The 11606-nt window shown below is 41.5% G+C and overlaps 2 long non-coding RNA genes across 7 annotated transcripts; one reads left to right on the plus strand and one right to left on the minus strand.

Annotated features, from left to right (window-relative positions):
* Window positions 1-454: 454 nt before the first annotated feature.
* LOC122191982 lies at window positions 455-2557 on the minus strand. The gene is made up of 2 exons (XR_006182513.1): window positions 1918-2557; window positions 455-1330 (listed from the first exon to the last, which is right to left on the minus strand). It is a non-coding gene; the product is annotated as an uncharacterized LOC122191982 (long non-coding RNA).
* LOC122191981 lies at window positions 2179-11599 on the plus strand. Of its 6 annotated transcripts, none has more exons than XR_006182512.1 (5): window positions 2179-2434; window positions 3849-5359; window positions 5788-5951; window positions 10201-10328; window positions 11220-11599. It is a non-coding gene; the product is annotated as an uncharacterized LOC122191981 (long non-coding RNA). The 6 variants fall into 6 exon arrangements; XR_006182508.1 differs by lacking the exon at window positions 11220-11599 and adding an exon at window positions 10435-11213; XR_006182510.1 differs by lacking the exon at window positions 11220-11599 and having other exon boundaries at window positions 3849-3927; window positions 4815-5359; window positions 10201-11212.
* The last annotated feature ends 7 nt before the right edge of the window (window positions 11600-11606 follow it).

The raw sequence follows: 11606 nt of genomic DNA on the forward strand, positions 1-11606 counted from the left end.
AGAGTGTGGGTGAGTACTGGCCCTCAGGAAGGGGTGAGTGATTTCTTCTTAATTTCAGGGCTGTGAGCTCTGCAATTTTTTGCATATCCTGAACTGGATTAGAGCAGTTATCTGTTATGTGTGTCAGGGCATGACAGTCAGCAGTATGCTAGGGTTGCATGTAAATTGGAGAAGTATGAAAAGGCAACTGCAAATTGCACTATTTGTTACTAGGAGTTGTAAGGAGCAAGATTATCTGTTTTGTACCTTCCTCAAGGCAGTCTAATTTTTCTATAGAGGAAGGTAGAGAAGGAGGTGGTTTCTTTCACTATTTCTGCTATTTTAATGTCCTTATCTGATTGAACTGTATCTCATTCTTTTCCTGTTCACAGTATGTTGTGCATTTCTGCATCACAAGGCTTTTAACTTTTTATAACTACCATAAACATAATTTAACAAGTTGTTTTTTCTTTGGTTTGGTAAGGCTAAAAACCAGTTCTACTAAGATTCTAGGCTTGTCCTACCTGAAACCCACAGGACACACGCAGCCCAGCTCAGCTCACACTTCCACCTGCTCACCCTGCCACATCATCTGCCTCCTGGAGCAGCCCAGCCTGGCCAAGGGGCACAGGGAGGGCGTAGTGCAGTGCAGACAAATAGCATGGCCCCATGCTTAATGCTTTGCAAGAAAATGGTGTCAGCTTTCAAAGATTACAATTTGAAAATATATGAATTTGGAAAGAGTCTAGAGGCCCAACAGGAGAATGATCCTGGGATGGAACAAAGTATTCTGACAGTTTTAAAGGCTGTAGATGCAAATGTATGTTCCTTTCATCTTATTTTATTTATTTTTAATTAGGGAGAAACCTTGCAAACTTATCTTGTTTTATAAGGATTTGTTTTGCAAGCAGGTGTTCCACTTGGGCTCTGTATCATGTGTTGGCCGCACGGATACAGCATGCAGGTGGAAAAAAATGCTGCAGACTCTGAAGAGAGCAAAAGCAGGAGGGAGGCTGCAGTAGAGGAGAGAGGAAAGATGCACTTTGAAGCAGGGAATGCCCTGCTGATATGTTTTGAGAGCACTGCAGGCAGACTCCTTCCCAGAATTTCATCCCTCTCTCAAGGTCAGTAAGTAATATTGTGCTTGCTTAGAGAGATTCTGGTTTAGCTTACTAGTGCTCCTATTGCACTTGCTTAGGGAGTTTCTGCTTGCCATCTTCTGGGGCTATCAAAAATGGATACCTGTGTGTGTGCATATGCCAAATAAAACTCATAACTCTGCGCTGCTCTGACTGTGTAGTTCACTCGCCTCTGCTCCTGAGACACCCCGTCTCTCCGATGCAAACATATCCTGAAACAATATTATAGGCAGAAACACATTGCATAATGTGCTGCACATCAAGAAATGCTTTGTAAGAACAAAACAGCAGAACTGGAAATAGCCTGTCACCTTAACAAATTATTTTGAACCAAGTTAAAACTCCAAGGGAATCCTTAATAAAGCTTGATAATGTGGCAGCAAATCTGATTGCAAAAAAATCAAAACCATTTTCTGATTGTGAGTTTGTCTCACAAGACTGTAGCCAGCTGAACTGAAGAAATATGAAAGTCTTTTGAAAAAAATGTGGAGAGTTAAACTGCTAATATCAATTCCTGTGCTTTGGCTGTGGGTGAAAATGTTCATGTTAAATACAATGGCTCAACTAATCATTTTTGTTAGAGGCATTCATAATGAATTTCAGTATCAGTGAAGAAATGGCTCCTTTGGTGGCACTGAAAAACAAAGAATTCTCCTGATTTATGTGAAGTAGAAAAAAACCAAAACAACATTAGAACAATTTTCTTTAACCCTTGTCAATATTTCTGGTACATCTACTGACAGTGCTCCAGTGACGGTTAAAAAAAGAAGTGAGACTTATAAAGATATAATATTCTTACGTGCTTAGCAGAGGTTTGCTGGATGTAGAGAAGTTTTCCTTGGTTTTCTTCGTCTTTTTCCAATTGACGTAATTTTCTCCTCCCTCAACCCCCACCTAACTGCGTTTTTCCTCTGCCATCACGGCAGGGAGAAGAGCGCCAGAAGCTGCGGCGCGGCTGCGCGTCGAGCCAGTCGTTGATGTTTCCGCGGTTTCCGGTGCCCCCTCGTGGCCAATAGCTGGAATTGCGGCCGTGTTTGTTTGGCGCCGCAGGCACCAGGGCGCATGCGCACAGGCACGCGGCGGAGGTGTTCCTCGCTCTGCGCAGCAAATCCGCCGAGCTTTGTTATGGTTAATCCTCGAGGCAACAGAGCGCATGCGCCAGGACACTCATAACTAGCATTCAAATCTTCAAAGCCTCGAGGTGCAGGCGAGCAGTCGATTCCTGGAGCCTGCCTCGGGAACAGACTATTGTGGCTCCCAGCGGCCCCTGCTCCCCTCGCACGCGTAATGAGGAGTCGAAAACAACGCACGCGTAGGTGAGTACTCGAAACTAATCATGCGAAATCACCTGCCGGGCCGGGGCTGTTCGCCGCTATGTTCGCTATTACCTGGAGGACTGATGACCATAGAGAGGCGGCGGATTAGCTGAGTAGAGGGGTTAGAACGGCACTTCCGCATTTTGTACGCGCATGCGTTGTGGTGCTTGCGGGACGCAGCGGCCGTTCCGCGCATTGGCCAGGAGGTGGCAGCAGAGACCGCGGAAAGAACTTTTCCGACGGGACTGAGGGAGCGGCGGCGCAGTGCCTGTCGATCCGGTGTGTGTGCTGACAGGACGGGAGAGGAGCACGAAGTTAGAAGTGGAGGGCTTGTGGGGGGAAAGACGAAGAAGAAAGAGAGAAACTACTCCAAACCCAGGAGAGCTGTGCCAAGTGCATATAAATAGCTTTTAAAAAAAAAAAAAAAAAAAAAAAAGAGTTTTTTTTCTTTTTTTCTTCTTTCTTTTTGCCAGCGTCTGTTGCATTGTTTCTAAATGTTCAAATACCAAAATGCAACTGCCCAGCAAATTTAATGATAATGGGATTAGAGCCCATAGGCAGAAAGTGCAGGGCCATATGAATGTTCACTCAGCCTCTGTCTTGTTTATACTTCCACGTATTTTTCTTCAAAAGCCTTTCTTTCCCTGCGGGTTTCATTTTTGGCTTTTTGTTCTTTTCATGCCATAAAATGGGAAGTTTTAGGTCCTAGCAAGTCTAAGCAGCCAGATCTAGCACAAAGCTGCAGTTTTGAGTTCTGTGTGAACCATGACAGTGTTCCTACAAAGATTAACAAAAACTGCAGTTCTCCCCCTAAGTTTACAGATGGAAAAAATTAATTCACCTGCCTAGAAAGAATTGATGTGTCACAGCTGCCACTGGCAAGATGGCCCGAGAGTTGTGTGGGTGCATCTGGCTGTGAGAGGAATGTCTCTGTGGAAGGACAGCTTGTTCCCCCCTCTGATGGGGGCAGCTTCTCAGCTGCCCTACCCTGGTCTTCCTGCAGCTGGACAGATAGCCCAGAAGGGCACGGGGTACGCAGACCCTCCCCGGCCAGCTGCAGCAGTCGCTCCTGCCAGCACTCCCTTTCCCCCCAACCATTCCCATTTTGCAGGCTGGAGCCCTGTGCGGCAGAGGAGGAGAGAGCTGCAGGCAGAAGGAAAACAGGATGCTGGGATTCCTCCAGCTCGCTGCCAGCTGTCTTCTGTGACATTTTGGGGGTGGGCAATGGACTGTGGGAGCACCCTCAAGGCTCTGGGCAGGAGGGAAGGAAGCAAAGATGCAGCTGCAGGCAGCGGGCTCTGAGCTGGAGCAGTGCGGCCGGGCACTGTACAGCTCCCAGTCTGGGCACACGGAGCAAATTTGTCCAGCTGAGGGCTGCAGGGCTGTCCTTATCAAGCACTCCCCCATCGCACAGGTCTGCAGCGACTGCACCAGTTGCTCGAGCTCTTCCCACTGCAGGAGCTCAGAACTGACAAGAACCCTGACCAAAGCAGGTAATGGCAACATATGCACACAGATACACACCTGATACAGAATCTGGCACTTGACAGTCCTCCCAGAGCTTCTTGCTACTTTTTAGGCTGCTCTACAGCTATTCTGTCCTTTTCCCCCTCATTCCCCTATGTCTTGCCCTTTCCTTCGCCCTGTGCCTTCTCCATTGCTTTTTCAGGCTTTCTCCTTTCTTTCCTCGCTTCCTTCCCTATGCCTTCCCCCTGTGATGACCCCATGTTCTGCTGCTGTTCTCAGCTGACGATCCTTAAACTGCACTTTTCAAAGACATGGGATCAGGCTACGTACTATCACTGACTTAAAAAAAAAAAATTAAAAACAAACAAGTGCAGTATTATGTATAGATAACGAACTCCTGCTTGAAAACCAATAGCATCTCCACATCCTGGAGTGTCACCATCACCCCCGGGTTGGGCTGGTGCTGCTCATCTGCCCTGCAGTGCTGCTCAAATGGCACCGGCACCTCCTGGCATGGCCTGCCACCTCCCTGTGTCACCTCTACGTGTCACCTCATCTCACCTCTGCAGTTCTGACCCCACACCTCCACCCCGTGTCCCCCCATGTCCTCACATGTCCATGTGTCCCCACACATCCCCTCATGTCTCAAGTCCCCCCACATCCCCTGCCCCAATTCAGTCTATGCTGATCTCACCATGGGATTGAGGACGGGGGCAGGGATGCCTGTGGGGTGCGTGGAGTCCTGGGACAAGTTGATGGCTGTGCACAGGGGGGTGATGGTGCCCTCGGCGCACGGCTGTGACAGGGGGGTGTGAGTCATTGCCCCCAAAATGGGGCTTGTGCCCCACGCATGTGGGCAAGTTGTATGGGGAGTGCTTTCTGGAGATGATCTGTCTTTTCTCCAAATCTGCAGCAACTTCAGCAATCCCGTGTCGTACCGCAGCAGAAATGGGGCACTGCCGTACGTCAGCGATCTCTGACTCAAGCACAGGGACTGCACGAAGGACACACGCTGCAGCCTCCCTGTTTCTATGGGGTTTGGGATTGATGTTTGAGCCAAAAGGCCTCATGGTGCCATACAGGCAGGTGCTGGGTTCACCCACTGAGGACGCCAAATCTTAAAATAATGTCACAGCGGTCTTTAATTGCTGTGCGAGGAGATGACGTGCATTTCTCCCTGGGGAGCTGTAAGCTGACCCCACAGTGTGGCAGACAGCACCAAAAAGGGATGCCATCCTGTACTTTCCTACCCTAGTAACTCCTGGTTCTGCTGGTACATCTCTTGTACCTGGAGCTGGCTCTCCATCTGGCTGAGATGTCATCTTTAACACTTCAAAACAAGCCTCAGGAGAAAAGATTTTGGTGATGTGACATGAAAATAGACAGCACAAATATAGAGCAGGATAACAGAAGATGTACACGCTGGGTGTTGAATATCATTTGGAAACCAAACCCCAGGTGAGAAGTCTTGTTTTATTTGGTTCATTTTTGCTACTCTCCCGGAGGATCAGGAGGTCAGTAGATGTAAACTAGAGATGCATCACAGGGATATTCAATCAAGGTGATGCAACACATATCTAATTGTTTTTTCATAATTACAATGACTACTAGATATTAACATGATAGTGACTCTCTTCCTAGCTTAATATATGTTAATGCTAAATTTGAAACTGGCATACTAATAAATAGGGCTTCTGAAAGAGGCGTGTTGGTAAAACCACGCTTTTGTCTACTTGTTTTTCATTGTAATATCAATATATTGAAACATTTGCATAGGGTCAAGTAATTGTGAGGGGATAAAACAGCACATGAGGTTATAATTACTATGTTAGGTAAAGCAGAGCATTATCAGTTTTTATTGTTGTTTTCTTTTTCTTTCCTTCCAGTTACTTGACAGTCCAGGAAATTTTTCACAGCTGAGCCATTGTGTTTTCTTCAGAAGTTAGAAACAAGATTGGCAGATTCATGTCCGTATTCACCCACGCAGCAAAGTACTGGAAGAACTGCATTATTTCATCCCACTCTTCAGTGAGTTTCTATTATTTACCATGTAAGAACAACTTCTTTGTAATGCCTCCTTTGTAGAAAAATGACGTGTTTATCTTCATTGCCAACCCTTGATTTCCAGTGCATGTTCAAAATAGTCGATGGGTGAAGGAATGCTGGCTGGTTTTACACTAAGAAAAAAGCCTCCACAAGTTCTCATTCAGTACAGTTAGTACACTTTTATTTTTGCTAGATGGTCTGCTCGTTTCTCCAGTCTTCTTATGTAACATGAGGGAACATTTTGTTGTTTGAATTTCTATAACTGCCTATTTTCTGTGTTCAGGAGAGTAGATTCCCTTACATTCAGAGTAATAACGCATAAAAACAATCTTCTGTGTTGGCTGTTTGAAAGAAAGCTGTTTATTCATTAGAAATGTTAGAAACATAATAATCCCATTTGGTAGTTAGTTTTTCATCAGACTATTAAGTTCCAAGTAGAAAATAGCACTTAAGTTCAATTGCATGTTGTAAGCAAGTTTTAATGACATACACCTTTTTAAATATCCCTCAGTAATGCATGCTATTATTGTCCTCAGGACCACTGGATCACCTTGTCTTAATGGTTCAAAGCATGTGAAAAATCTGTATCTGGAAGAATATGACAACTGAGATTTTTTATTGGTACACGATAGCACAATAAATTCTGTCACCTGTAATTAACTTGATGCCATAGTTCACTGCTGCAGATCTTAATGTAAAGATTACTGGGGCAATGCTTTCAGGGCCAAAACTTCAGCCAGACTGTTGTGTGTGTGAAGGAAAGCACTGTAAATCTCTGAATTCTGTATGGATGGGGCCTTATAAATATTTCTATAATTAGTCAAAGCACAGTAATTTTTTTTTTCCTACAGGTTAAATACTGCTGATTAGCTGCTTACTTTTTAGACAGTTCTCTGTCCTTAGTATTCACACAAGTCTTTTTCTGACCTGCTGTAAGCCCGTTCTGTAACCAGATAAGGAGTCTAATGTTAGAGCTGGAGATAGTGTAACACTGTTACTAGTTGATACTTGCTATTTCATTGCATTCTAGGATAATGTAATATACAAAAGAACTGCCTCCTAGAAGAGAATGACTTATTAATTACAATACAGTAGTGATCTTGTTTTTGGTGTTACTATTGCATATGTATATCTGCCTTTGCACTGTTAGTTCTAGAACGTACTGTCTACAGGTATTGCTGACGATTTAAAAAAAAAAATTACAATTCTTATTTATTCTTGGAAATATATTTCTTTGCTTGCTATGAATCAGTTAATACTGAGCCATGATATTTTGCTGTGCTAGTGCACCTTATTGAATGTATCAAAGTACATAAGACATATTGATATTGTAACAATTAAACACAGAAACAAAGACTGTGTCTAAAAAACAATTCCAAAGTTTTAGGAAGGAAGGATTATTATAGAATTCTGAGACTGCTTGATACAAGAAGAAAGTGGTTTAGGCAGATTCACATCATTTGACTTAACACACTCATTCTATATAAAAGAATTTAATCTCAAAAACTGGCAAGCAGAATTTTTAACAGGAACACTACTACGCAAATCAAAGAGCAATTCTGTTATCATGCTATGTACTAACTGCCAGATGCTTGCTTTACAAAATATGCATTAATTTATCAAATTACCCCACAAAATAAACAAAACTGAAGAAAACCTATGCATTTAAAATGGTTAGGATTTGACAAAGAAAAAATATAAAATGTTCAAAAGTAGCGAATCCAATTTTTGTTTCTTCAGAAACAAGCTCATTTCAGGGAAAAGCTATTAGATACTGCTATGTAAAGAAAATACAATTTATAATGTTCAGTGTTACAAATAAGAACTAATTTTGAAAAGCTAATTAGTGGATTTCATGATGGCATAACTACATCAGCGGATGAGGAAAATGCTTGATGTCATCTATCTTAATGTCAGTAGAGACTTGGACATAGTTCCCATCATATCCTTCTTTTCAAATTCAAAATGTGTGGATTTGAAAGGTGGACTGATGAACAAAGTTTAGTCTAGTCATACCTTGAGAGTGGTGGTCATTGGCTCAATGTCTGGATAGAGAAAGTAACAAGCGGTGCTCCTCAGGGGTCAGTACTGGGACCAATGCTCTTTAATATCTTCAGCAGTGACATTGACAGTGGGATCAAGTACATTCTCATCAAGTTTGTGGATGACAACAAGCTATGTGATAAGGTCAAGATGACTGAGGAATGGGATGCCACTCAGAGAGACTTAGACAGCCTTTGTCAGTGGGACAAGGAGAAGCTCATGAGGTTCAAAAAATCCAAGTGCAAGGTACTGCACATGGGTAATGGCAGCCAACCCCTTGTATCAGTACAAGTTGAAGGATGTAAGGACAGAGAACAGCCCTGCCACAGTGGGCATAGGGATACTAGTCAATAGCAAGTGGGGGGGTTGGACTCGATGATCTCTGGAGGTCCCTTCCAACCCCTACAATTCTGTGATTCTGTGATTCTGTGACATGAACTAGCAGTGTGTACCCTCACAGCCCAGAAAGCCACTCCTGTGCTGGACTGCACCAAAAGAATGGTGGTCAGCAGGTCAAGGTAGATGGTCCTGCCCCTCTGCTCTGCATTGGTGAGACCACATCTGGAGTACTCCATCCTGACGTGGAGTTCTGGAGTACAGGAGAGGCATGGATCTGTTAGAGCATGAGCAGAAATGGAATACCTCCCCTATGAGGACAGGCTGAAAGAGCTGGGACTGTTCAGCCTAGAAAAGAGAAGGCTCTGGGGAGATGTGATAGTAGCCTTTCAGTATCTGAAGGAGGGCTATAAGGAGAAGAGGACAGACTCTTCAGCAAGGTCTGTTGCGATAGGACAAATGTAAATGGTTTTAAAATATAAAAGGATAAATTCACATTAGATACAAAGAAGTTTTTTTTTACTATGAAGGTGGTGAAGCACTGAAAGAAATCACCCAGAAAGGTGGTGGATGGATCACCTGTCCTTGGAGACATTCAAGATCAGGCTGGCCCAGGCTCTGAGCAGCTTGTTCATATTCATTTCAAGAGAGTTGGATTAGATGACTTTCTAACTCAGAAGATTCTGTAATTTTATGATAATACTAAACGCAAGTAATATAAGTTACCCAGCAAAGATATTTATTTCTTGCATTTAATTTTGGTATGAACCAGTTAACACTGAGCTAAGCGAAGATCACTGAAATATTTCTAGAGTTTAGGCACTTTGAAACATTGGTCACAGTTCTTAAAGTATAAATTTAAGGATCTATATCTATACTTAGAATCAGAGATCAATGTTTGGGTGTTTTATTTCTGATAATATCTTCCTCTCTCCAGTTGCCATACACTTTCTCTCTCTAAAAAAAAAAAAAAAAAAGTGTTTATATATTATTTATAAACATACAGAGATGTTTTCATCTTTGCAGACACTCATAGGTAGCTGATTCCAAGGTACACATGTCCTTAACCAAAGTTAAAACAGGATCACGACTTTCTCTCTGTTCTATTAACAGCAATTCTGTAATAGTTTTATAGCACCTACCTGAATCAGTATATCAGTATCACACATTCCGCTTGGCTAACGAGCTTCTTTTTGCAGAAACTTAATCCAAAAACAATAAAAGTTGAAAGAAATTCCCTGTTTCACTTCAGCAGACACTGAAATATATATATATATAAAAAATTCTCCTTCTTGATATTTTGCCTACTTTTTTGTAACTAAGTTTTTTGACTCCATAGCTGTATCATAACACTACAAAAATAATATCCACTGTACTGTTTGCACACTGTTTTGAAATGTAGTATTTATGATAAATGAATTTTACATGGAACAATTCTATTAAGCATGTTAAAATAACTGAAATTTGATTTGTCCCAAGAAAACATATGTAACTAAGCTTCTGCTTGGCTTTAAGATGCACATACATTATTTCTTCGACTTGGAAACACAAGCATGTGTGATACTTTCCTGAGTATTGAGTTATTTCAGCTTTCTGGGAGCTGTATACTAATGCTGTGTCGTCAGAAAACTTCTGAAATGAGGGTTTGATACTCCGACATCAGTAAACAGCATAGTGCTGCTGATCTGTAACCTCTCAGCAGCAAAATAGAGAAATCCGTGTAATGGATTCAGTGTCTGTGAGGAGAAGCAACACCTTTTAATACACTACCTCAGAGAGCTGGCAGAAAAAATAGACAAATTTTGTTTTACCTGCTTCATCAAAGTACATACAATGGAATTTGTTTGAGAAGAATGAACTCCTTTATATTGCAGATGGAAGGACAGAACCTGCCTGTACAAATCTATCCTACGCTGACCTAAGCAGAAGCATTAGAGGTCATATAAATGTTCCTTGTCTTAGTTACTGAATCTGGTTTCTGTAATCTGAAGACACAATGAAGGTAAGGCTGCTTACACACTCTTTTCAGTTGTTTTTCAGGACAATAGATTTAATGACATAAAAATGAATTAACTGACTCTCCTCTCCTTACACTCTATTAATTGAAGATACTTGAAGTTGAACTGGAAAAGCAGTACATAAAAGATTTATTGTTCCCGATGGAATCTTAGTCCTGCTGCCTTTTATATCCATTCTGATATCACTGAATCAACCTGAAGTCCTATGGATAAAAGAAGGAATTATTTTAGATTTTCCCGAGGCTCAGCCTTCATCACAATATAAGATATACAGTTGTATCACCACCATCCCTGCAACTCTCTTCCTACTCTCAAGTTTACTGGATTTCTTGTTACTTACTGATTTCCAGCTTCCAAGGTCTGCGTAAGATACCTTTCTGGTTAAGCTCCTGTACTGATCTCTCTCTATTATTATTATTATTATTTATTTTTTTCTTCTGTAAATTAATGCTAGTTAGTGATTGCTACTTGGGTCACTATCATCTTCTGCTCTCTCATCCCAAGTGTATTACAAGAATGAAAAACTATTTATGGTTGAACTGTACTAACTCTGTCTTCCTTTACTGCACTTACTTGAAGTGCTTTAAAAGGACTCAATGGAGGACAGGGAAGTATTTTCAAATTATAGCTGTGAGTGATGACCAGAGAATAAGAAACCTCCGACCTGAAATTAGAGGAGCTGTTGACACTGGCTACAATTCTGAAAAAGCCAAAGAAGAAACAATAATATTATGTCATTCACTGGGGGAAAAAAAAAAAAAAATCCACTGTTAGATTTTTAGCAAATAAACAAGTATATATGATTACAGAGAGGGAAAAAAAGGATTTTTGGAACTGTGTCTAAGTTTGAATAAAATGCTTTTATGCGTTCACAGAATTATTTTAAAGGATGATTGTTGATCTGCTGAAGCCTTCTTGATTCTACATTTTTCTCGGTTTGAATTATAAAACCTGTAATTGAATATTCTGAATCTAGAAGAGAAAATCTAGAAGGCTATTCTGATGTTTTCTAACCATCTGTTGAAGAACGTCATGAGCACTTGTTTATCTGCACTTCTGTAAGTTCTCAACATTGATTGTATTTTATTTTCTGTAGCTAATTACTCTTCAGAATGATATGTTTATACTACTGGAAAACTTCTATTTTAGAGTGGAATTATGCATACAGTATTCATATGGATCTGATCAGAACTGAATAATGCAGATATTTTTGTAAGTACATCTTTTGAAAGGAAAAAAGTGTCATAATATATTTAAAAACC

The sequence above is a fragment of the Lagopus leucura genome, unplaced genomic scaffold (assembly GCF_019238085.1).
Source record: "Lagopus leucura isolate 7727_CA_CO unplaced genomic scaffold, USGS_WTPT01 34815-0_obj-0_obj, whole genome shotgun sequence".
Taxonomy (NCBI): domain Eukaryota; kingdom Metazoa; phylum Chordata; class Aves; order Galliformes; family Phasianidae; genus Lagopus; species Lagopus leucura.